General features: G+C 40.6%; 1 long non-coding RNA gene across 1 annotated transcript; it reads left to right on the forward strand.

The window, feature by feature from the left end:
• The first annotated feature begins 15,707 nt into the window (after positions 1-15,707).
• LOC110740928 lies at positions 15,708-19,713 on the forward strand. The gene is made up of 2 exons (XR_002516243.2): positions 15,708-16,267; positions 16,412-19,713. It is a non-coding gene; the product is annotated as an uncharacterized LOC110740928 (long non-coding RNA).
• Positions 19,714-21,300: the final 1,587 nt, after the last annotated feature.

Raw genomic sequence — 21,300 nt, forward strand, 5'->3', positions numbered from 1 at the left:
TCTGCTTAGGTTCTGTTGGAGCGTTCAGTTGCTCTACCATGATACACCAACAGGTAAACTTCACATATAGATGGAGAAAATAATACAAAGATGAGCTTATCCTTGGATATTTTATAAAGCAACTGCTGCATTATATTCTTAAGGATGTTGGAAAATCAAATGAAGTGTGGGGTCATATGTTTTGCTAGATAACACCCTCCCTAACTTTGACTGAGTTTTTCCACTTATAAATGTTGTAGAAACCTAAATAGCAATGAGATATCACTACATACCTATTATGATGGCTAAAATAAAATATACTGATAATATCAAGTGCTAATGAAGAGTCAAAACAACCAGAACTCTTAGACATTGCTGGTGGGAAAGCAAAAATGGTGTAGCCACTTTGACGGTTTCTTATGAAGCTAGACATACCATAGGACCCAGCAATCCCACTTCTGCACATTTACCTTAGAGAAATGAAAACTTACGTTCACGCAAAACTTGTACATAAATGTTTGTAGAAGCTCTATTCATAATCACCAAAACCAGAAGCAACTTAAATGCCCTTCAACTGCTGAATGGATAAACTATGAGACATCCATCCAATGGAATACTTACTACTCATCAGCCAAAAGGAAGAAGCTACTGATGCACATAACTTGGATGAATCTCAGAAGCATTATGTTAAGTGAAAGAAGCTCGTATTAAAAGGCCACATAGTATATGATACCATTTATTTGGCATTCTCCAGAAGACAAAACTATAATGACGGGGAAAGACATGGGGACAGTGGCTAGGGCTGGGAGCAAGTGTGACTGAAAAAGGATAGTATGAGAGAGGTTTTGGGAATGATGGAATTGTTCAGTATTCTGATAGTGATAGTTATATGAATCTATACATGTGTTAAAATTCATGGAACTGTATACTCATTTTTAAAAGTCGATTTTGCTGTGTGTTAATTTAAAAATTAAAGCTGAAACCCAACAACAATCAAGAAATATATTGGTGTGTCTGAATATAAAAAGGAACTGTTTAAATTGATAAACAATAAAGAAAAGTCTTAAATTTTTGGTTGTGATTTCTGCATGTAGTAAGTTGAATCTTTCCAAACTGAGAGGTTGTCACATTGAATATGAATTCAGAAAGTACTAATTACTCTGTCACCAAGAAATTCTAACCCATTAGTAGAATATAATGAGATTCACATAAATTAAAAATATATATATATATAATATAGTCAGACTTCTCTGAGCAATTGACTGCCACATGCTATGAAATGAAGACAGTGCTGCAAAGAATGAGAAACAAAATATTGTTTTTGGCTCCTAAGGAGCTACAATCTCATAGGGAGGATAAGAGAAGGAGAAAAGCAACAATAATACCAAACAGTCAAGAAAAGTGATTACATAAAAATGCTAAGAGACGCTCACGTATCTCTGCATGTGGAGAGGAAGGAGAGAGGTCCTATTGGATAGAGGGTCACAAGTCCAGCTGCACTCTTGACTTCCTGATTTGATCTTTGGCAGTCGGCTTTTGAGAGGAAGAGATAAATGAGGAGAAAACAAGTTATTTCAGAAATTTTATTAAAAAGTAAAACAGGATCATTCATACATTGTCTTGGAGTCCTTGTGGAGTAAATCCCTTTTCCAGGGAAGATCATTTTTCATGGAATACCTGATAGGCTTAAGCACACTTTGGGAAATGTTGTGCAGGGCTCAGAGAACTCTCAGAAGTGGTTTTCTGAAGGTTTGAATCCTGGTCTAGTGTCAGGAGACGGGGAGGAAGTTTAGGCTAATGCTGAGTATTGGTCCTTGCGAGAGTGAGGCTTCAGGAGAGGGAGAGGGCCCGTGTATTGCCGGCCCATCAACAGGAGAGAGGGTCTCAGAAAAGCCCGTGCTCTTTGCCAGCTTCCACTTGTGTTTTGGTACATGGGCTGTAGGTTACTAATCCTCTGCTAGATTTCTACAACTCGTTTCATTGTTGGATAGCTCTAGTTATTAATACAAAGAAAATCTTTCTAAATTCACTCTGCCTCTACTGTGCCTTCCACCCTGTGGGTCTCATTACAACCCCAGGGTCCTCACAGATGTCTGTTTCTTCCTATGTGACCATGAGTGAATAACCTAATTTCTTGAGCCTAATTCTTCTTCTGTAAAACCAGGGCAGTAATACCTACTCCTTAAGAATATTGTGAGTATTGGCCAGGCACGGTGCCTCACACCTGTAATCCCAGCACTTTGGGAGGCTGAGGCAGGCAGATCACTTGAGGTCAGGAGTTCGAGACCAGCTTTGCCAATATGGTGAAACCACATCTCCACTAAAAATACAAAATTAGCCAAGTGTGGTTGCAGGCGCCTGTAGTCCCAGCTACTCAGAAGGCTGAGGTGGGAGAATCACTTGAACCCCGGTGGCAGAGATTGCAGTAAGCCAAGAGATTGCGCCATTGCACTCCAGCCTGGGTGACGAGAGTGAAAGTCTGTCTCAAAAAAGAAAAAAAAAATTGTTGTATTAATGAGATAACGGACATTAGTCATCTGCCATAGTGGCTGCTACAGCAGACATTCAATACATTTGTATTTCCTCTCCCTGTCTAAATAACAGCCTTTCAAATAATAGTTATCAGGTATCCCTGTTTTATTGCTCTAAACAAAGCTTTCCCTGTGCATGCATGCATTCATTCCACTATTCATTCATTCATCTATTGATTCTACAGTTACTTATTGATCCTCTCCTGTGTGAAAGGCCCTGTGCTGGGCACTGAGGATACCGTGGGGAACGGAGCAGACAGTGTTCCTAATTCTAATCTCATGGAGTCTGAGGTCAAGTAAATAGGTGATAACAGTTCAGTGCTGTAAGTACCCTGGGAAAAGAGGGAAAGAGAGAACTCTTCCAGGTTGGAGGGCATATTAGTTTCTTGAGGCTGTTGTAACCAATTACTACAAACTTGGTGGCTTAAAGCAACAAAAGTTTATTCTCTCAAGGTCCTGGAGGCTAGAAATCTGGCAGGACCACACTCCCTTTGGGGACTCTAGGGAGAATCAGTGCCTTGCTTCTTCTAGCTTCTGGTGGCTCCCCGGCATTTCTGGGTATGTGGCTACATCATTCCTGTCTCTGCTTCTGACTTTGCGTCACCATCTGCCCTGTATGTTTCTATAAGATCTTCAATTTCCTCTTTTTTGTAAGGACATTTATGATGGTATCCAGGATCCACCCAAATAATACAGGGTAATCCTTTCATCTCAAGATCCTTAACCCAGTTACATCTGCAAAGACACTTTCTCCAAGTAAGGTAACATTTTCAAGTTCCAGGGATTTGGACATAATGTCTCTGTGTAGCCATTATTCAACCTACTACTACTACAAGGGATAAGGATGAAAGAAGGTTTCCTGGGGGAACAATGTATAAAACAGGACCTAAAAAATTAGGCAGAATTTTGTCAAGAGGAGAAGCAGCAAGAGTGATAGAGAATATTCCAAGCAGAGAAATCAGTGTGTGGCAAAGGCCCTGAGTTGAGGGAGTGTGGTGAATCAGAGAATCTGCACAGAGTGGGGTTATGGCTGGAGCATGTAGTAGGCCTGTGTGGGGATGCGTGAGGGGAGGGCTGTGGGAGGACAGACAGGAGGTGAGTCTGGAGAGAGAAAAACACTGGCTAGATCTTGAGGGACTTTGATAGCCTTGCTGAAGTGTTTGGATTCTATGCCAGATGTCATGGAGAGTCATGGAAGGGTTTTAAGAAGATACCTTACATGCTCAGATTTGCACCAGCCTCTGGAGAAGAGGTGAGGGGACTCATAGGAGGCAAAGACATCAATCAGAGGGCTGCTGCGGCCACTCTGGGGAGAGATGGTGGCAGCCAGAGCTGGCTGATTTCTGCTTCTGCTAGAACATGATTCCAGCTCCATTGCGTTCCTCATTACAGGGATCAGACCTTATTTCCCACTGCTATTACGGTTCCTACCCATGCTTGTCAATTAACACGGTGATTGATTGGTCACAGGATTTATTATATGGCTTCCAATAAGCCTTGGGGTTCCAAGTCTGACTGTGGAAAAGGAGCTTACTCAACTGAAACACTTTGTAAGTGACACTTCTCCATCCCCCTTCCTGTGGCAGCCCTTCCGAGCACAAAGCCATAGACCAGGGTGAGAGGCAGTGGTGGAGGGGCAGGAAGGTAGGAGGACAAGTCTGGGAGACAAACGATAAAGGAGGTTCCCAGTATGCTTTCTGATCTTTCTGGACTTTTTTGTGGGCTAACTGAAGGAAAGGTTTAATTAACCGAACACACACATATCCAAAAGTCTCTGTAAAATTGTAATGAGGTTAGAATTTTATCAGCAGATAAAATTTTATCATGACCTGGGAGGTGTCCCTCTGTCACTGATTTGTCTCAAATGCTTGCTTGTTTTCAGAAGCAGCAGATGTGTTGAGACCTGCATGTTTCTGACTGACTATATATGTTGGCCTGTTCTATGGTTAAGAATCCATAAGCATCGAATCCTTTAAATTGCATCTCTGGGATCTGGAAGCAGATTTTTATATATTTCTCTCAAAATAGGATCAGGCTTTCCAGAGGGTGGAGGGTTGCAAATAATGAAAAGGAGTGGAAATATGCCTATAGTATTCTGTAGCTTGACCAAATGGTGATTCTCACAGTGTGGTCTTCCCACCCCCTTGTGGACCAATCACTTAGGATCTTCTAAAAAAATACAGTTTCCCATGACCCCCTTTAGTCAAATGAATTCAGATTTCCAGGGATGGGGCTCAGGAGTCTGAATTTTTAACAAGTTCTTCAGGAAACCAAAACGCTCCTGAAAGCGTGAGACTACTATTAGAGCTCACGGAAAAGGAGGGACAGAAATGAACAATAAAAAGGAGGAAATGCCTCCAACCAATGGGCTCAGACAGAAAAGGAACCAGTCATGTAAATTATGGTACATCTATGTCATAAAATACAGCAATCAAATACTGTAGATGGAAATATACTGACACGGAGATATATTGACATGGAACTATGTCTGTCATATGCCACCAAGTGCAAAAGAGTGTGTATGGGATAACTCCATTTTATATGTATATATGCATAGGAAAACATCCTAAATTCATTAATCCAAAGGATATCCACTGAGTTATCAGCTGTGAACAAGACTGATAGGGTCCTTTGCTCATGGTCTAGTATGCATACATATATCATGGCTAACACATTATTTATGGGTATAGGAATTCTCTTGCTTATATGAGTTTTTAAAAATTTTTCTGTACTTAACATGCATGGATTTTGTAATAAAAATAGTAAAAAATGAATATAAATACTCTCCTCATGTATCCTTTTGGTTTTATGAGTCACATTCCTTGCGGGTACATAACTTTGTAACAGAGTGTTTTTCTGCCCTCATCTTCTTTTATACTGGTTTCTTTTGATCATGATCTAATCTTTCTTTTCTACATCCAAATCATCAGTCTTATTCCACTATCTTTGTGTGAATGAAAATCAAATTCATTTAATTCATTACGCATATACTAAGTATGGGCATATAAATATCTGCTTTCATAAGTTTTGTTCATAATCATCTTTCCTATTGTCTCCTCTTGTAAACTTTATGGGTAATGTCTTCCATTATGGTACTTTTCTCTAGTTCAGACTACATGGTGCACAAGTGAGTAATAATTCCTGGTAAAGAAAGTAGGAGTCAGTGACAACACTTCTCAGTGTGTTTTAGGTAGGTCTAGAGTCTGTGAGTCCTCCCTGTGATTTTATGTTCGATTCTGATTAGTCCATCTTCCAGGACCAAACAAAGCTGAACAGGAACTCGAGTCACTCAAGTAACTTACATAAGGAGGTGCCTTGAACTCAACCGTACCTGTTGATCGAGGGGCTGTAGGGTGAAAGGAGAGAAGCAGGGATTTTGTTAGGCAGACTTTCTGGCTTCCTTTTCTCTCCTGACCAGACTTGGCTTCAAGACTCTCCTCTGTTTTATAGATGTAATTCCACTCACCCTCATAACTTTATAAGCTGTAGGAAAAATGAGCAGATGCAAATTATTTTAAATTCAACTTTACTGGAGCCTGAGACCCAAGGAAGTCTCTTGGACATATATTCAGTTACTCTAGATGATGCAAATCTAGAAATGAGAAGTATGTTTTCTTTCCTTTTTTCCCCCTTTTTTGGCTTAGCAAAGCCACAGAAACTCTAGGTTATTATGTTTTAAAATGTTTTAAACTTATTTTCAGCTTACAAATATTTTTATGTGATTTCCTCCAAGCAGATCCAATTCCTCATGCAATTTTAGGGTTAAAGTAATGGTCCACATTCAAGTACATGACAAGCCTTAGTTTTCTTCTGGACCAATGTGAGGGCTTAGAACTGTGGAGAATAGAGGTGGTAAAAGGGATGAAGGCCTTCTCATTAGGACTTCCCTTTTATACTCCATGCTCTCTGTTAAGCTGCTACTACTCTGGGAATGAGAGAAAAAGAGCATTGCTGCACTGTCTGCTGGGGATGGCCGGGGTTGTGCACATGTTCATGGAAGTTATAACTTCACTTCACCTAAAGCTAAAAAGGCTGTGATGTATGAATCTTAAAAATGGCATTCTATTGTTGTTTAATCAATTTCAATCCCATTGAAAGTCTCTGTTCCATGGACATCAGGAAACCATTTAAAGCCTGCTCTTTATGCATACCGGAGGCTCAGCAAGTGCTGTCAACTCTAATGCAATTTAGAAGTTACAGATTCATAAGAGCAGCTTTGAGTCTTAGCAGCATTCCTGCTAGCATCCTAGTAAAAGTAGGGCTGTGTGTCTAGACTAAAATGGAAAGTTCTGATTTGACATCTATATGTTTTTCAATCTAACACTGTATATCTGCATTTAAAAAAACTACATTTTGGTGCCTGATTATTTGGGTTTTCATTGTGATTTTTTGATACCTGCCTGGAACCTCGAAAACATGTGAACTCAGACTATTTAGGCTTTTAGGAAACCTTTTAGGCTTTTTAACATTTTAGGAAGGTTTTGTTGTTGCCTTAGAGAATCCACCATAAGATGGGTAGACACTTGAGTGTGCTGATTGGCCGAGGAAAAGAAATGCAAAGAGGGCAGACACAGAGGAAAAAAAACATGAATGTAATGCTATGCCACTTTTTTCCCCTCTAGTAGATAATTCTGAAACACTTTATGTATTGTATCTACTGTGTGCAAACTTACTGTTCACAATCCTGATGGCATAACAATAAAACCAATGTGGTTCCTGACTTTAAGGAATAGAATATGGGGAGAAGATTTGCAAATTAACAAGGGCAATGGAGTGTTGTTGATGTTGAAAGAAGTAACTATAAGATACAGTCATGGCAGAAGAGTGGTTGGTAATCTACCAGGGTGGAGAGGAGGGAAAAGGAAGAGGGGAAAGACTGCATGGAAAAAGTAGAACTTCATCAGGTTAATGAAAAATAGGGTAGCTCAGGCAGAAGGAGAAAATCAAAGTTTCAGAGAGCCTGGTAGGTTCACAGGATTGGTCTGGCCAAAGAGCAGGGTGCAAGTGGATGGAAGATTCAGGAGGCGGATAGCAACCTCCAGAGAAACTGGGTCTTCATCCTGACCATTCTGTGGACTATTATTAAACAGTTCTCAGGTCAGCACCTCAGGTCGCTGTTGCTCTTTGGTCAGTTAATGCTCAGTTTTATGACCCCAAATAAATGAATAAAAACAGAATACAATAATGAGAAAACTTTCACATTTATTGAATTAACAGATTTTTAAAAAAAGATAGGTATGTTAGAAAAGTTGCAAAATCTGTAGGCTGCTAATGGGCATGCAACCTGATGCATTTTGCCTAATACTTTCTACATATATATTAAAAGCCATAAAATTCTTTGACTCATGGTCCCACTGCTGGAAATTAATCTTTTAAATATTTATTTAGTAGAGATGGGATCTTGCTTTGTTTTGTTTTGTTTTCGAGACAGAGTTTCACTCTTGTTGCCCGGGCTGAGTGCAATGGTGCGATCTCAGCTCACAGCAATCTCTGCCTCCCGGGTTCAAGCGATTCACCTGGTCAGCCTCCCGAGTAGCTGGGATTATAGGCATGTGCCACCATGCCCGGCTAATTTTGTATTTTTAGTAGAGACAGGGTTTCTCCATGTTGGTCAGGCTGGTCTTGAACTCCCGATTTCAGGTGATCCACACGCCTCAGCCTCCCAAAGAGCTGGGATTACAGGTGTGAGCTACTGCTCCCGGCCAGGGTCTTGCTTTGTTGCCCAGCCTGGTCTCGAACTCTAGGCCTCAAGGAATCCTCCCACCTCGGCCTCCCAAAGTACTGAGATTACAGACATGAGCCACCAAGGCTGGCCTGAAAATTAATTTTAAGATAAAACCTGGGACCAGATTCTTTTTAACAATTAAAAAATTTTTAATTGTGATGGATACATACTAGTTTTACATAGTTAGGGGTACATGTGATATTTTGATAGAAGCATATGACATGTAATGATCAAATCAGAGTAACTGGGATACTCATTACCTCAATAATTTATCATTTCTTTTGTTAGGAACATTCCAGTTTCACTCTTCTGGTTATTTGGAAATATGAAATTTCATTTATTGCACACACATAGGAACCATGAATGACTGTGGTACCTACCCATGAAGCAGAGATTAGAAAAACTCTGTCTTCTTGTTTTGGGAAGCTGCAAGGAAGCCTACTACAAAAGTTCATGGGATTTGAATTAGAACTCCCTGCATGGAGTAAGTAAGCCAAACCAAGAAAATCACATTAAAAGTAGTCTCTATGGGCCGGGCGCAGTGGCTCACACCTGTAATCCCAGCACTTTGGGAGGCTGAGGCGGGTGGATCACGAGGTCAGGAGATCGAGACCATCCTGGCTAACATGGTGAAACCCTGTCTCTACTAAAAATACAGAAAATTAGCTGGGCCTGGTGGCGGGCGCCTGTAGTCCCAGCTATTCGGGAGGCTGAGGCAGGAGAATGGCGTGAACCGGGAGTTGGAGGTTGCAGTGAGCCGAGATCCCGCCACTGCACTCCAGCCTGGGGGACAGAGTGGGACTCCGTCTCAAAAAAAAAAAAAAAAAAAAAGTAGCCTTTATCTGGTAAAACACATAGACAGAAGCAAATTGGAAACTGCCTGATAAGAACATCTCCATACCCGAATGTCCTGGAATGTCAACAGTAAACAATTGCAGTGAAGATGAGCTCACAGTAAAAAAGTCACAAGCTTCCAGGCTTCTGGACCTCCAACTACAAGGAGCATAACTGACCAAAGCCCCCAGATGCTGTGTTCTGACGTCCATCCCTGTATTTGTGGTGCAATTAAAAACTTTCAAGCTTGCCATGGGCTGTTCCCAGTCAATGACTGAATGCAGCAGGGACACTGAAGCAGCCGCTTCCTGGGAGAGGCAGGACTCCGTGGATAGCCGTTTTTAGCATGAGAATTCTCTGGAGGCTTTTCTGAACCTTCCTCGACTATATAGCAGTTGGGGGTGGTTCCACCCAGCCTTCCTTCTCTCTCTCAATCAGGCGTAGAAGCGCACAAGGGTCTGACGGCTCTCTCCCAGCCTTTTTCAGCTCCCTCCTCATTTTATCTCACAGACATTTCCCCTACTACAATCCTTGCATGTTTAATCCCATTTTGGCACCTGTTTGTTTTTCCCATAGTGCTTCTATTGGAGCACTATGTGTTTTACCAGATAAAGACTACTTTTTTTTTTTTTTTTTTTTGAGACAGAGTCTCGCTCTGTCGCCCAGGCTGGAGTGCAGTGGCACGATCTCGGCTCACTGCAAGCTCCACCTCCCGGTTCATGCCATTCTCCTGCCTCAGCCTCCCAGTTTGGCACAAATTCCCAGGCTGTAAACTGGGAATTTGGGACTGGCTTTTCCACCAAACAGCAGGTGAAAAGGACACAGTCAGGGCAACTACAGATTGTCCCTGGCACAAGCTGCTAAAGATTTCACCAGTGGTGGCCTGTGAAAATGTTCAGGTGGAGGGTAGTAGTGAGTAAGGTGCAGTGATCCAAGATATTAAAAAATATGGAGGGAATAATGCATACAGAGACAGTTGCATTAATGCCCCACAAAAAGGATGTTGGCAGACTAAGGAGTGGAGGCAGTTTATTGCTAAGTTTGTGAGCCAGAGAACCTCTGTGATCACCCTCAAAGTGGCCCAGATCCCCTGCAGTAGGACAGATGTAGCTGAGGGGCAGACTGAAGACTCAATTGTTAGAGTCACAGAGCTCCAGAGATGTTTAAATTCTCAACCAAAGCAGGTAAATTATACAAAGGTCAGGGACCTGCAACATGGGATGGGGACATCTGGATGGTACCCTGAGGATGTTCATTCTTCAACTCCCTCAGGTCCTCTGGGCTTACAGAGGTGGCTCACCTTCCACAGTAAAGGCTAGCAGTTCTACAGTGCTGGAAAATGCTGTAGAAATCTCACCCCTGCAACAGGTGCCACCTTCAGGATCCAGGATCTGCCCTCTCCTCTCTTGCCTGCCAAGCCAATAACTACGATTGAGGTCATGCTGGGCCTGGTAAGTTAAGAAAGAGACTCTATGCCTAAGGAATTGCAATAGTTAGCCAGCATTAATTGGCAGAAGCCAGGGGAATACTCCTAGGATTTGATTTTGAGGGTGCTTGATCAAGGGAGCTAAAATGTAAGACTAGATAAGCAAGAATTCATGGACCTAAGGGCACTTTCTTGAGACCTGATATTTAACACTCTAGAAAAGTTGTTAGGTGATAGGGCAAACTCATTGCTGGGTGGCTCTTAGAAGGCTGGATAAAAAATAGCCTACTGTCATGAAGTAGAAGCGCCTGAGTTACCGTAGCAGATGGTAGATGAATAAAGGGACAGAAGAGGTAGACACGCTGGAATGGATATATTATGTGAGACCAGAAGATCCACCAGAGGAGGTTGATGGTCCATGACAGGGACCAGAGGACAAATCATTCACTAGGGTTATAAGGAATATGCTGGTGAGAGGGGCACCAGCACCACAGTTGTTTCCTCCTTTGCATGTAAGAGATTATGGCAACAGAGGTAGTCACAGAGTTGAGTTTGTTGACATCCATGAAGATGATGGAGCTCTGGGAAGCCAGGAGGCTGACTGCAAAAAAAAAAAAAAAAAAAAAAAATAGTAATAATAAATAAATAAATAAATAAATACGGGTAAGAGCAGAGAACAACTACTCCATTAAAAAGTCACAATCCTTTGTGCAGTTCCTGAACTTGAGCCAGTTTTCAGATTTGTAACCCATTGACTGAAGAGGTGGCCTGGTACTAGGAGGAAAGACCTTTCAGCACTATGGCAAGAATGTACTGAGATAATTCCCTGAGTCCTTCCCCAAGGGACTTATGATTGCTTACATGGATGTGAAAGAGGGGAACCACCACTCATTATTTGGAATTAATAGACACACGGTCTGAGCTGACATCGGTACTTAGAGACCTGAAGTGTCACCATAGTATCCCTTGTTAGAATGAGAGCCTGTGGGTGTCATGTAATAGATAGAATCCTAAGAACCCATCCAGAGGTGGTTGTTTTCCCAGTCCCTAAATGTACAATTGGAGTTGATGTATTTGGAAATTGCAGTAACTCCCCATATAGGTTTCCTGGTCTGTAGAATATGAGCTATTAAAGTAGGCCAAATTGAAACTTTTCAAATTGTCCAACATCTTTCTCACTTCATTCAAGATAATAAATCCAAATATCATATATTTTGGAGTGAGAGGATGATGAAGATGAATGCCATCATTAAAGGTTTAAAGGATGCAGGGGTGGTGGTTCCTACTTTATCTCTGTTTAATTCACCAATCTGGTTCCTTAGAAACTGAACAGATTCTGGCAGTCCTCTACACTGCCATAGACTTAATCAAGTATCAGCCCAAACAGCACTTGCTATCCCAGATGTGGTATTGTTCCTAGAGCGTTTTATTAAGTCCTCAGGTTCATGGTATGAAGACACGGATTTGGTTAATATGTTCTTTTTCATTCCCATTAGAAAAGAGGATCAGAAACAGTTTGTATTCATGTGGGAGGGACAACAATATTCATTCACAATTTTGTCTCAGATCTGTGTTTCTGCCACCCTCTGTGATGGTGTAGTCTGAAGGATCTGGACTGCCTGTACACCCCATAGAACATCACTCTGATCTATTACATTGACAACATCATGATGATTGGACAAGTTGAACAAGAAGTGACTAGTGTGAGGTGTCTTGGGAAAATATGTGCTCTAATGGTTGGGAAGTTTCAGTGAAGACTTTTAGAGGTTTGGTAGTCATGGGCATGCTGGGATATCCTCTCCAAAGCAAAAGACAAATTGCTGCATCTTATATCCCCTATCACAAATGAAACAGCATCTGGTACACCTCTTTGAGTTCTGGAGGCAACACATCCCACATCTAGGGATATTGCTTCCACCCATGCACCAGATGGTATGGAAGGCTGCCAGCTGCCAGCTTTGAGTACTGTTCAGAGCAGGAAAAAGTGCCACAGCAGGTCCAGGCTGTGGTGCAGCATCCCCTACTATCTGGGTCATGTGGTCTAGCAGATCCTATTGTGTCAAAGGCATCAGTGGTAGAAAAGATGCAGTGTGGAGTATATGGTAAACTCCAGCGGGAGAATCTTAATGCAGACCTTTAGGATTCTGAAGCCAGGCCCTTTTCAACAGGGAATAATATGTCCTTGGAGAAAAAGCTCTTGATTTGTTACTGGACCATGATAGAGGTAGAACCCTTGGCCGTATGACTCCAAGTGACTGTGTGTCTGGGACTTCTCATTATAAACTGGATTTTGTTGGCTTCACCAAGCCATAATGTCATATGGACCCAGAAGCAGGCTATCATAAGATGGAAATACTAAATCTGAGATGGATCCCAAGAAGAATGAGAGGATATGAGAAAGCTAAACAAACAGGTGGCCCAGACTCCCACATCACCCACCACAGTTGCACCAGGGCCCCTCCCTCAGCTTGCGCCTATGGCTAAATTTGGGATTATAATTGATTTCAGCTGACCAACTGAAAGAGGAGGAAAAAGTCAGAGTTTTGTTTACAAGTGGCTTGACTTGGTACTTGGGTACAAGCTGAATATTGACAGTAGCTGCATCATGGCCTCATTCAGGGGCGACCCTGAAGGCAGTCAGGTGGAAAAGTCTTCCCAATGAATATAGACATGAGCCATGTATCCGATCATCCACTTGCGTGGAAGGAGAAGTGGCCTGAAATGAGAATATAGATCCTGGAAGGTGACCAATGGCCTGGCCATCTGGTCAAGAACCTGGAAGGAAGGTCAGAGAAAAGGAGGTCTTTGGAGTCTTATGGCTAGACATGTGGAAGCAGGCACAAAGTGCAAAGATTTTGTGTCTTACATTAATGCCCACCAGAAAGCATCCACCATGGAAAAGGCACTGAACAACCAAATGAACAAAATGATTTGGCATTAGCCAGTCTTCATCACTAGTCACCCCAGAACTGATATGCTGGACATGTGAATAGAGTAGAAGAGATGGAAATGACATTTTGTCTCAGTAGTATGAATTTTCACTTACTAAAGTAGATTTAGTGACTTCTTTTAATGAGCGTCCAAATTGTTAGCAACACCAAGCTTCTCATATGGCACAATTGGGTGACAAGTTGATTACATTGAGACCTTTCCATTCTGAAAGGGCCAGTTGTTCATCTTCACAGGGAACAATACCTATTTTGAGGATGGATTTGCTTTTTCTGCCTTCAGAGCATCATATCAACACTATTATTCTGGGACTTATTGAATGCCTGGTCCATGTACATAGAATTCCACTCTCAATAGCATCTGACCAGCGGACCCACTTTACATCAAAGGAGGTTTGAAATGGACTCATGTCCATGGGATCCACTGGTCATATCACATTTTGTACCCAAGAGGCAGCTGGCCTCATAGGGTTCTGCAATGGCCTTCAAAAGTTGTAGCTAAAATGTTAGTATGGAGGAAGCACTTTGAAAGAATGGGTTATTATCCTTAAGGATGCAATGCATTGATTAAATCAGAGACTCCTATATAATACCATATCCTCAGTAAGAAGAGAACTCGAGTTCAGGAATGAAGAGGTGAAAGCAGAGTGGGTCCATTTGCCATAGCTTCCAATAACCCATTTGGGGATTTTGTGCTTCCTGCCTTTGCTACTTTGGTCCCCCAAAGGTGCACATTCTTGCTTGAAGACACAAGTGTCCCACTGAATTACATGTTACAGAGACCACTAGGACACTTTGGAGTCCCGTTTCCAAGGTAAACAGGCAGGAATCAGAGTCATCATACAGGCAGGGATAATTGGTCCTGATCAAGGAGACCAAGGCTGGTTCTACACAATGGTGACAGAGAAGAATACAGGTGAAACACAGGTGATCCACTTAGGTGTTTCCTGGTATTCTTGTCCCACTATAACTGTGAACAAACGTGTGACAACTCCGAACAGTGAAGGGTATGATTCTAAGGCTCAAACTCCTCAGGTATTAAGGCTTGGATCACAAGACCAGGTAAACCACCAAGACCTGCTGAGATGATAGTTGAGAATGAGGGAAAGGCATCTAGAATGGTTTGGGGAGGAGGGAGAGAGGAGGACCAGTTGTGGCCTTGATCAATTGCAGTGATGAGAGTTGTTCATCCCATTAATCTCCCTCTTCTGAGTTTTTTTGAAGAAGAAAGGCTCACAGAAATCACTAAAGAAGAGCTGCTTGAACCTTTGTGGACAAGCGGATCAACATGGCATAAGGGATGGACTATGCCCTAAGTCTTATAGACTTACAGACTCTCTCCTGTAAGTAGTGTAACGGACCAATAGCCCAAGCCACTGCACTCTGGCATCCATTGCCCTTTGTCTTAGTCCATTCAGGCTGTTATAACAATACCATAAACAGAGTGGTTTATAAACTACAATTCATTTCTTGTATTTCTAGAGCCTGGGAAGTTCAAGAGCAAGGCAATGGTCAATTTGGTGTCTGACGAGAGAAGATAACTTCCTGGTTCATAACAGCTATCTTCTCTCTTTGTGTTCACATGGTGGGAGAAAGAGAGAGGGAATTCTCTGGGGTCTCTGTTATGAAGGCACTAATCCCATTCATGAGAGCTTTGCTCTCATGATCTAATCACCACCCAAAGACCCCACCTCCAAATACTATCCAATTGATTAGGATTTAAAATCTGAAATTTGTGGGACAGAAACATTCAGTCTATGGTGCTCTGTTTTTGCTGAGATCTTGCTTCCTATGAACTGCTTCCAGTCAGTGACTGAGCAGGGCGGGAATGCTAAAGCAAGCCTGTTCCAGATGCTCACCTCAGATCAAGATGCCCTGACAGTCTTGTCAGGAGCCATTTAGATTTCACTAGGTTCTAGACCCATTCCACCCAACTTCTCTTCCTTCTATCCTTCACTTAGGGGTCAAATTTGCATCATGATCTGATGGTTCTTCCAGATTTTCTCATCTCCCTCCCCATATTTTTTTAGAGACATTCCTCTAACAAAATTCGTGCTTGTTTAATCCAACTTTGGTCCAAAAAGTAAACAGTTCTGAGGTTAGGAAATTTTGGCTTAGAGAAATGATGACAGTGGAAATTGGATATCAGTATTGATTCCATATTTTGTGATTCGCTGGAGATAGAGGTCTCTGGGATTGATCCAAATGTCAGATGTTACACCAAGAAAAATGATATTTCTGAGAAGCATTCAGAATAAGACTCAATAGTCGTCTTATGTTTGAAAACCACGGTCTAGTTTCAACCCTACTAACCTTGGATAGTTGAATTAAAAAAAAGAAAAAAAGTAAGCGGCAAATCCCAGCAATCCATGGAATACAATAGCATCTTTTGAAGGACAATAAACTCAGAAGGGAAAGGAAACACAGAATTTTTCATGTAAGGTTTTCCAGTAGAGTAAAACAATCTTATCAGAATTTAAATTAGTTTTTGTCTCTTTGGAGAGAAACCTTGGGCCTCCCTCCGATGCTCCTTAGATGCTTGGGCATCTAAGCTGACTTTATTTATGTCTTTTATCTCTTTCTTGATCAATTTCTTTCATCTGTGTTCCTAATATCTCAGCTCCCCCATCCGTCTCACCTCACTCTGGGCTCTGTTTCACCTCAGTCCTAATTGAAGTTATAAAGGTTTTACGTCTCAGTACTTCATTGAAAGAGCCTTAGCCCTAGTAATTATCTAAGACTTGGGTTCAGTGAATTTCACATCGCTGAGCTCTCACGTGGCTCCTGGTCTTGGAAATGGCCACTGGACTGCCTCCATAGTCAGGTAAGGCCCAGCTTTTCCCCGGTCCCTTTTGCTTGGATCTGAGAGGACTGAGTTTCTGCTTGGGCTCTCTTGGCTGCCTTGCTCTAAACAGTTCTTTTCCCTGGGGCCAGAAGCCCTGTCCTGAACTCTATCTTTCTATCCTAGGAGCTGGGGCTCACCCATCTGTGGGCCCACCTTCCCAATGAAGACATATTCGGCTACTGCCTGCCTGGTTTCCTCCTTGTGCTCTACATACCTGCCTGCATGCGATATCTTTTCTTTAGGTTCTAGTGCAGTTACTCAAATTATGCCTGGTGAAAGTTTGTCATCACACCTGCTCTGATCCCCCAGAGGGGCCTGGTACTCCACTGCAGTCCTGCACAAGTGGTAGGTAAGGAGGAAATCTCCTTCCTCTCCATCTCTACTTGCCTTGAATGGTTGTGAGGCAGGAACATGCCTCTCCTCAATTATCATAATGTAATAGTTTATTTCTTTTTCTAGTGGTACACTGCCATAACTGAAAATGTTTCTGGTATTCAAAGACCTGTAGCACAATCTTTGCAATATCTTCAAAGGCAGCACTCATTTATTGTTTGAATGTGAATTTGATTTTTCCCCCAACAATTTTCTCATTAACTAAGGATAGTTGGTGATCAAACCAGGTGTTTTCCACTTTGTAGCAAAACCAAGACATGATCACAAAGTAATAACACACTGCATTTTTTTCTCCCCCATAAACGTGAGAATAATTCCAAGAGTTATCCCAGAGATGTTCTGAACAAGGACAGCATTGCTGGAAAATTATAGCCTTCTGAACTGACATATTTGAAGGATTACAGTCACTTGGATTTGCAGTTTTATATTAACCTTCCTGTAAAGATAAAACAATTGACCTTTCATTACTGAGAGTTTCTTAAAGCTATGATGAGCTGTGGGGAGCCAGCCATCCTTACATTTCCCTGGGATTCTCCTTGTTACTGGTGGGGATGTCTCCTTAAATATTATACTATTGTCTTAAACTTAGGTAAATCAAAGGGCTCCACATGCTAAAGAAAGATGACCCTCTTTTCCTTCTTTTGCCTCCTTCTGCCAGAGAAGAGGCTGACATGGTCGGGAGTCTTGGACTATACTCCTATAGCTCAGACAGAAAAGTATCTTTAAGTAGGAATATTATTCTGACAGAGAGGAATCAGCCAGAGAATTATTCTAAAATTGCATAAGATTGGTCCCTCAATTTTCTGTCCATGGTATGCTGAAGGTCATGTCTATTTTATTATACTGAATGTGGAATATCTGGGAATTATCTGATACCTGATTCTGACTAACCCTTGACATCTGAATCCACCTTAAACTGAAGGTAATCTGCCTGACCTGCTTGGTGTATCTTGTATGATTTCTGTAAGGTTAGAAAATGAGGACATGCACTCAGACAATGCAAAGTCAGCAGTTGATGTGGAGCCAGGCTTAGCCTTCTGCCTTTGAGGGTCAGCTTTTCCTTGTCACAACCAAAAAGAGATAAACCTTAAAGTTCTGATTCCCATATTCAAGGTCTCAATGAGTTTGGGCCTAGGTAGCTCAGACTATATTAAACAAATTTACCTCCTTCTAAAATTTGCCCCACTATGATGGATATCTTTAATACCTTGGTTGTGGTTTCAAAAGCTAAAAAAATTTTGCTCCACTAAAGTCTCACTCTTATATAGGTCACATAATCCACTTATTTGCATGTCCAATGGACCATATCTAATAATGTAATTTATCTTTGGGGAAAAGAATGCGTTTCTTAATGTGTACAGTATCTTTTATAGCATTTCAGGAAAGTTAACACAAGAAGTGCTTTAAGCTTATTGTGATGATGATGGAGTAACAAACTGGAGAAGCCGATGGTGTAATACATTGTGCTAGAGAAATTCCTTCTTTGGTGTATATTCTAGAAACTGGAGTTCTCATATAGACTAATCTTGGATTTTAAAGCTCTGCATGAAAGAGAAGAAGCTAAATCCATATCTTACCTCCTTTCAACTTCTCCAAAAACCGGAATGCCAAAGTTCTGATGACCTGACGTATACTTAGTGTTATATAAACATTAAAAGGACTTAATTTTTGTTATTTGCAATATCCTTTTTTTCTAACCACAGAATAACACATATACATTCATAAAAATGGAAAATACAGATAGGCAAAATACAAAAATAAAAATTTTATGTAAAAATTATGTAAGCATCACTAACATGTTACTATATATAATTCTGCATGTATTTTTGCTTTAATTTTACAAAGCAGATCATACTCTAAATATGATTTTATAATCTGAATTTAAAATTTATATATCATGAAGGGAAAATACACTTTTAATTAAAAATTGTTGAGAGTTGAAAGTAAGAGACCCTTCCTAATAGTGCCTCCTTATCTCTCAGGTGAGAAAAACTCTGATGCAATTGTATAACTAAAATAATTCACATTTAGGCAGCATCAGAGCCAGGCCTATAACTAAAACCTCTTAAATCTTGGGTAACTACTTTATGCATTTTACAAGTGTCCTTTCTTACTTTTCATATGCTATAACTAAATCTAGAGTGATTAATTGGTATTAGAGAGCACGGGATTCTTATCTTCCTCTTATGTCCTTTAGCTTGGCTAAACGTTTGCTGGAAAACAGTCGGTAGGATCAATTAACACAGAATTTACTGAAAATATTTTATAGAAATAATTTGTACATTTTGTGACGGGTTTTCAAACTTTAAAGTTTCAAATTGAGATCTCTCTGCAGGAACAACAGGATTTGAGGCATTGAATCTCAGTAACATCTCAAACTGCCGTAAATCTCTAAAATGTTGTTATCTAACTCAGTGTCAACAGAAACATGATTAAATCTAAGTAAGAATTTCCTTTTAGGTTTGTGACTTCAAAAAACCATTTATGCTGAAGAAATTTGAGTTAAAGGCTCTAAAAAAGAGTCAATGAGTCTTATCAATCACAATCAATTTTGTTTGCTAAATTTAGTACTAGAATGACATTATCTGTACATTCTTTGTATAAAAACATCTAGCAGAGCAATTTTTTGGGTTTTGTGATATCAAGAGGTTTTTGGAATTTTAGGAAAGTTCCACCCACAATAAAAACCAGCGTTCTCTTATTGCTGATTAATTCTATCAGATGGGTCAGAATCGATGCTTCTTTGAATACATGCAAATTATCCTTCATTTAAAGTTTCTGTTTTGTCTTTCTTCCTTTGTTTCGTTTGTTTCTCATTTCTCTTATTCTTCTCATTTTCCTCTTTATTCCCATTCTTTATTCCCATTGTGTTTGTGGGTGCCCAGAATAAAAATCTTAAGGATATCATTTATTTTTTTTCAGTTTTTCTTTGCTACAGGAGATACTGAAGTCAGTGAGTATATTCAGATTGTACAAATGGCATTCACTGACATAGACATTTTATGTTGTTAAAGTAAAAAAAAAAAAAAAAAGCCTGGTTATTTGGAGAGAGATTCAGATAATTTGGAAGTGATCTATTTTCTCAAATGGAAATAGTGATTACAAATGATGAGAAAAAGAACTGCATTTATTTGGAAACATGATCATGAACTTGCTTACCGAATTTATCCTATGAATCTGGATAATAAATTCCAGTGACAAACATTTAATTTTTAAATATCATAACTTCCTTTAGCTCTTTTTTTTTTGTTAGCTTAAAATTCCAGATAAACTTACTTGTTCTTATGCTCACAACTGTCTATCTTATCCAAAGGATGAAATGCAGGAGATGCATTTGATGGAAGCTTCTTGATCTGCTTATATTTTAAGAGCACAGGAAACACATGTTTCTAGCGTTTTCTACTTGTCAGCAGAATGGACAGAAATGTCCAGAACTACAAGGTTCAAACTTTGCATGTGGCAAGAACTTTATGTGATCAGACTGAATCTAAATAATGTTGAGAAATAACAAAAATATAAGCAATGGATTTCTAAGCAGACAATGTCATTGCCATGACATGGTCCTATCAGGTGCATACAGAAACTGAGCTCTATGCATGTGCCAGACAAAAACCAAAGAGCTTTGGTTTTAATTACAGTGCATTATTCTTATTGCCCTCAACAGGTCCTGATGTGACCATGTAAATGTAATTATTTAGTTTCTTCCTCATGGCTGAAGTGTTGGGCCAGAGATTTTCCTCTTAGAACATAATCTATGAAATGGGGCCTGCTAAGGAAAGCTGCTTAATGTAACCAGCTCCTTCCAAATCATATTCTCCTAAAGCACACCAGAATAATACAGTTCATTGGGCCAACGTTTTCTAACATGGCTTCCCTCCATCTCATTTAGATAGTCCACAGCTGAGTAACCTGTTAGAAAATTGTGCCCAGGAGAGGGCAGAGCCAGTGATCCACGTCTCAGATTCTGGTTGATAATGGTTCAGTGTGATGTGGGATCAGAATTGCAGATAATGAGAAATAAACAGAATCTTTTCTCCTTGCCTCATGAAGGATGTGTCCATCAGTTCATTCTTTTGACACTTGGAAAGAAGTGGAAGGTGGCTTCAGATTTGGCCAGATTGCATTCAGAGAAGAACAAAACATATGGCCAATAATACTGTAAGACCAATGGTGTGCTTTCTGAGATGGTGAATGCCTATAGAATCTGTCGATATGACTGTATTTTTGTGTGTGTGTGGTAAAGTGCACATAACATAAAATTTACTGTTTTAACCATTTCAAAGTGTACAATTCAGTGGCATTTACTATATTCACGACATCATGTAACAGTTACCACCGTGCTGCTCCAGAGTGTTTTCATTACCCAAAAAGAAAATCTCACACCATCAAGCAGTCATTCCCCATTCTCCCTTCTCACATCCCCTAGCAATCAGTAATCTGTTTTCTGGCTCTACAGACTTGCTTATTCTGGATATTTCATATAAGTGGAATCGTACAATACGTGTCCTTTTGTGTCTGGCTTCTTTCACTCAGCATAAGGTTTTCAAAGTTTACCTACGTTGTAGCATGCACCTTCATTCCTTTTTACGGCTGAATAATATTCCGTGGTGTAGATAGAG

The sequence above is a fragment of the Papio anubis genome, chromosome 10 (assembly GCF_008728515.1).
Source record: "Papio anubis isolate 15944 chromosome 10, Panubis1.0, whole genome shotgun sequence".
Classification (NCBI taxonomy): Eukaryota; Metazoa; Chordata; class Mammalia; order Primates; family Cercopithecidae; genus Papio; species Papio anubis.